This window comes from Amblyomma mixtum, chromosome 5 (genome assembly GCF_055824585.1).
Source record: "Amblyomma mixtum isolate Tamu chromosome 5, ASM5582458v1, whole genome shotgun sequence".
Lineage (NCBI taxonomy): Eukaryota > Metazoa > Arthropoda > Arachnida > Ixodida > Ixodidae > Amblyomma > Amblyomma mixtum.
The window spans coordinates 25,512,402-25,518,273 of NC_143016.1; the positions used below are offsets into that span (position 1 = coordinate 25,512,402).

Consider the following 5,872-nt stretch of genomic DNA (forward strand, 5'->3'; position numbering starts at 1 on the left):
GCAGGATTGTAAAACATGTATATTATTAGGCCACAAAAGCCACTTGGGGAAAAAACGACAGGAGCATTTACCAACGCAACATCGTATATTCACACGCGAAACATTTCTCAGGCGCAACCTAACCGCTGCAGATTCATGCAAATGAACGTTTAATAGCACTGTGAGGTCCTGCACTGGAACCCTGGTCTGTTGCACTTGTCTGCAAGGGCTCTCATAGAAGTGGGGGGGGGGGGGGGGGGGCGGGGGGGTAGTCTTGTTTACACCAACAAAGTCGAGCAGATTTGCAGTTAAATGTTTTTTGTTGTTAGGCAGGCTATAATTTTCGGGCCGTTCTGAGCAGACGTTACGCAAAGGTGAGCCAAATGTCTTCCATGTGCTATGTAAGTCTGAAGCAGATAGCTGACGTTCAATAGTGAATATGTGCCAAGAAGTCGGGACGAGGAGGTGGGGCGGTAAATTTTGCAGAAATTTCTTAATCTTGTGACAACCGCCATCATCACTATCAAGTGTGCGCGCGCCTTCTTCAGAATGAAGAGAGAAAGAAGTGGAATCGCGTAGCTCCCCAGCAAAGCGAGAGCAGGTTCCCTTGCTAATGATACCCAAAATGTCCGCATTGCAAAATCATTCAGAATTTTTCTGGTATTCAATTCTCTAATCTTTATGCCGGTTGTTTTTTTTTTCATTCATTTCTTCCCGTAATTTCTTTTTATCCATAATTCCATCTTTAATTCCTCGCAATACGAAACCAAAGTTAATCATTAGCTTGGCACCAAAAGGTAATCCATTAGCTTGGCACCAATTTGCCTTCTTTGGGCTCTCCTCACTGAACTCTGGCCAATCCCCCGTCGTGGGTATGTGCCATGCCACCAAGGCAACAACAACAACAACAACGAGAGCAAGTCCTGACCCTGCCATGCCCAAGGCTCCTAGTGCCATCCGAATCCAGCAGCCCAATGCTGCGGTGCTTCAGGAAGACCCCCCGGGGCTTCTTCCACGAATCCTGTTCGGAAGCGCGCTGTTCTGCCTGTGCGTCATGTTCGTGACGGTCATGGCGGTGCTGAAAAACTGGCCATCGCGCGAGGAGCTCGAGGCAGAAGGTGAAAGCCCGGCAGTCCGGGCTGGTGACGAGGCTGGTGCCGGGGGGACCGGAGCCGGCGGCCCTGTCACAGTCACACCAGCAGCCCTAGAGGGAAGCGCTCGGAGAAGTAGCGTCAAAAGCAAGGGCGTGACGCAGACAGGCTCGGTAAGCCTTCTCTTGCACGTTTTGTCTCGGGCACATAGGCTAGCAAAAATTTGTAGATAGCTAAGGCACCAACGCCGACGGACGGCGAAATGTTCTCGAGGCGCAAACTACAACAACCCATGATTATTAGACATGTTAATTTTTTTGGACTTGATGGAAGGCGCGGCTTCTTTTTCTTGTTTTTTCTCAGAAGCATGTAGTGCATACCTCATTCATGAGGTAGCTGTTTTTTTTCTCAGTGTATTTTTCAGTAGATCAGATGCTTGAAAAATGTGCTCATTGAGTCTTGTCCACTGTAGGTGATCAGTTTTTCATGACTAACGACTTTAACGGCAAGTGGTTAATGCGGTTGAAGACTTAGAGCCGTTACAATTATTCAGCGATGAAAAGAAACTTCATTCTCAATGTGCAAACAAAAATTTAAGGAACACTTATTTGACTACGTCTTCAGATTACGACAAAGTCTGAAGAACATACTTTGGAGTTCGGTGTCTCCGCTTCAGATCTTCCGCAGCGGTAGATATGAGCGGCATTTATTATGGCTCCATTCCAACCTGTCAAGCTGCTAGACATGTCTGCAAAAGGACAAGCGTACCTGCCAACTGCTAGTGCACCAGAGCAAACTTGGCCCTGTCACGTGGTCTCCCGACGTCACACACACTGTAGGCCAATGAGCGCTCGGCCATGTCGTGTGCCCCGGTGACGTCATCACTGCATCCACTAATAACCGATTGTCGACAAGTCTTGCCGCTTTTGTTTGTTTTGTTTTTTTTTCACTATATGGTTTCTAGTGCAATCGCATTAATAATTATGAATGAAGAACATCAGTCTGAATTATGGTGTGAGAAAGTGTCATCACCCAATGCGAGTTCTCTGTGGTAAAAGTGTGCCTCCTCTCTCGGCAGAGCTGCGACCGGACCTCGTTCACGTATTGCGCGGGTGGTCCAAACAGCACAGCCGAGCGGCACTACTACGACCCGTGGACGCGTGCGTGTGTGTCCACTCTGCATAAAATGCCGGAGGTGGTGTGCAACCGCGGCAGAAACCGATTCGCCACGCTCGAGCAGTGCCAGCGCAACTGCGTGACCAAGCGGCCGCCTTCCAGGCAATGCTCATCGGGGACACATTTCGTCGCTTGCTCAGAGTAAGTGAAACATTTCGAAAACTGTTTGCAGCCCTGCCCATGCGTCTTCAGAATACATTTTATTGCTTTGTAATAAATATGTGAAGTTCCAAATATATATCAAGGGAGAGGAAAATCCTTTCCTCCATGTAGCGGGACTTAAAGCAGTTACGGCACATTTACGCCACTCAGGGGTGCCGTGAGCATTTCACTATTCACTTGAAAAGCAAAGCTGGTGCCCCGAAGACTTTTTCCTAAAGATGTACACAACACGCGCGCTTAATAAGGCGCATAGCAATGACCGCATAGCTGTAGTGTTTTTTAGAAGAAAGAGTTAATAAAAGCACCGAACGTGCTCCACGAAAGATTGGACAGTGTAGAACTTAGTTATCAACTGGCGCACCGTCATTTTCTTTGGGCACTTCCGGAGCCTTCGCAGACCGTGGATTATGTGGCTTGGCTGTGTGCTCGATAGCGGTAGCTTTACTGCCTCTATGGATTGCGTGCCTTTTGCCTTCACGTATTTCATTACACTGCCATCATTAGTATGGTCTACTCGTAACGATGAAATTCGGGAAAAATCACTTGAGCGTGAATTCAGGTAATTCACTGATACTAGTAATAAAACATTGCTTGTGAACATCTCAATACCAATCACCAGACTCTCAACAGTTTTTCACTATGCTGTTACTCTCAATCGTTTAAGATGTGTTGCTTATTAAATCAGCGAACTGATTATCAATCCAACTTCAATTGTGAAAGAAAGAGCACTATGGGCTGTTTCAAGGAGGAAGGCTTCGAAGCTCGCCGATTTGCTCTACCTGGTAAAAGTATGCTCCGGACTAAACGTTCTCGTGGTCTAGTTTGCCTACGTCAGGGAAAGTTTACACGTTACAAACTGGATGAGGACGCTTCCTTGCTGTCTTGTCCTGGGACCGATTCCATCAGTATTACTGTCCACAGAGGGTACTGAGGCGGTAGCTGTTGCTCCCGTTCTGCGCAAAGTTCCAAGTCTATAACAAAGTCAAAATAGAAGAACAACATACGCTTCCTTTTCTGCCTTATAAGCCTCGATGAATTCACTCCTCAAGACTGTAAAGTCAGACATGAAAGCTAACATCTCTAAAGTGACATGCAGAAGCCCGACTTGAGCTTGTTGGCAACTCCTAGCTGTCGAAGGGCGCTAGACGATGCCAAATATGAGGACACAACTCAAAATGCACGCCTGGCTTCAACTACAGACTGCTTAAAAAAGTCACAGATTGACAATCCACGTGGCCAGTGCAGATTAATAGCTATGTTGACCAGTTAGACGACACGTATGCTATGACGCAAGCCCTGGCGGAATGCTCAGGATTAGTTCCAACCACGTGAAGCCGTTTTTTTTAAGACTGTTTCTTCAATCTCTTTCCCCCGTCCATTTACAGCTAGTGTTCATGGATTTAGGGCGGTAGCTTGCAAGTGATGTGTTTCGACGGCTCACGCATCCAAGGCAAGACATGTAATAACGAATCAAGGAAAATAAATATGAATGATTACATCCCAGATGTTCTTTAATGCGCAACAAAATATCAGCTCAATGGTGTTCTTGGATCCGCCTCTCTATAAATGCGGCCGCTGCTGGCAGCCGGAGTTTAACCCCCAAACTTGTGCTTAGCACCCAACGCTTCGGCGACAGGCGTCTATACGTTGAATTAAACTCCTGTCTTCTGAAACTCGCTTCGAGTATCTCTGCTCTGTGAGTTTCACGCCAGAAATCATACCCCGACAGCCACTACAAGGTCTGTTTCAGTTGTCTTTAATCGTACAGTACGACATATGCGACACCTTATATTTAGTGTAACTGCGGGGACGCAGGCGTGACATGAAGCACACCTGGTGGTTCTGGGACGGGGATGACTGCGTCAAGTGGAACTTCCCCGAGGGCCGCTGCCTGCGCACAGCGGACTGGGAACTCACCACGGAATCCGCCTGCCGCCAGACCTGCCAGCCGTCGGGGAACGACACCGAGCAGCAAGCGGAGCCGAGTGCTTGCTGGCCCTCGAATTCAATACCCTGAGCTCCCACTGCGATGCGCTACCCGTTCTTTGCACAGCGGAAAGGAGGCGCGTACGAGTGCATCCAGATCAGCGCACAGACACTAGGGCGGAGAGTGTGCCTAGGCGGCTTCACCGCCAACGAATTCAATACGGCCGCTGACTGCAATGCAGCCTGCACGGGTAGCTAGAAAAAAAAAATAGACACTGATCTCCACTGTGTGTGTTCTTCTTTATTTGTACTCTGTAATTATGTTACCGTTGATTGTACCAGAACACCCTATATACATTTCAGTAATGGCTGAGAATCGCAGAAACAAAATTATGCAAAATAAAATTGGTTCACTGTATGACGAAGTATATTCCTAAGCAACAACTAATGTTTAGGTCATAAAAGGTCATAGAACTGAATAGCTACTAGGAAGTGCTTCGAATGTTAACGCGTACAAAGAGACTACGCAACTGTTGGAAGCTTGAGTTCATTTTCTTGATAAATGTGCGAGTTGCACCGGATTGATGTTTTGGTTGCCGTCCCCACTTCGTCCGACGAGGTTATCTTTCTTCTTCTGCAGCAGAGTTTGTCGAGTAAAATTATTTAACCGGATCAAAAACAGATAATTATAACTATTTTGTACAGTGCATACACGTAATGAATAGAGCTTTGTCACAAGATTTGCTCCTAACTGACATTGTAATGCGTGAATTAATTTTTTTGCTTTTCTTCGAATGGACCACAGTACAGTAATTCATTAGAGTGTGTGTGTATAGGTGTTCAAGAGCCACCAAAGCAAGGCAAAAACACATTTGCAACAACTAAAATCTCACGATTCCTAATAACCTTTTTTCTTCACAGAAATATATCTTTTCATTCTTTCTCACGCCGCGACTGGATATACATTCTGCAGCATCTCGTGCAGTAAGGTCTTGTTAGTTGCCTTCCTTACATTTCTTCAGGCAGGCCTGATGAGTGACCAGCAATTATAACTGTGCGCGTCCTTCATGCGATCCCGTCTTTCAGAGGGAGCACTTTCGAGTTTTAATTTCGTACTTGTCACTAAGACAGCCACGAACTATGAAGCTATCAAAACTTGATTAAAAATTCATAAGCCCAATACGCACCACGAAGTGTCTCCCTGTTTCGACCAAGAGGTCTGGACGACTCCAAAGAAGTTTCCTGCGTACTCTATAGTAGTCTCACTGTCGACTATTTCCCATACCTGTAATTCCCTTTTCATACGTATTTTACTCTTTCTTCCTGTCGGAGACGTAATCAAAAGTGACGCTCAAGCAAGATGCCTAATTTCACCATGCTAGTTAGCACTTGTTAGGCGGCCTTCAAGTTCATTAATCTTCATAGCGCTGCGTGAGGAGAGAGAAGTTTTGTGCTTTATACGTAACTGTCAGGCACGCGTGGCAGTAAGTTTGGACGCAACACAATAACTAACAGTAAGTGGCGCGTTGGACTACGTT

General features: G+C 46.5%; 1 pseudogene across 1 annotated transcript; it reads left to right on the plus strand.

Moving 5' to 3' along the window:
* The first annotated feature begins 913 nt into the window (after positions 1 to 913).
* On the plus strand, positions 914 to 5,373 carry LOC149341551 (uncharacterized; annotated as a pseudogene). Its single transcript, XR_016283311.1, has 4 exons — positions 914 to 1,243; positions 2,149 to 2,387; positions 4,224 to 4,621; positions 5,357 to 5,373. The product of XR_016283311.1 is annotated as an uncharacterized LOC149341551 (transcript).
* Positions 5,374 to 5,872: the final 499 nt, after the last annotated feature.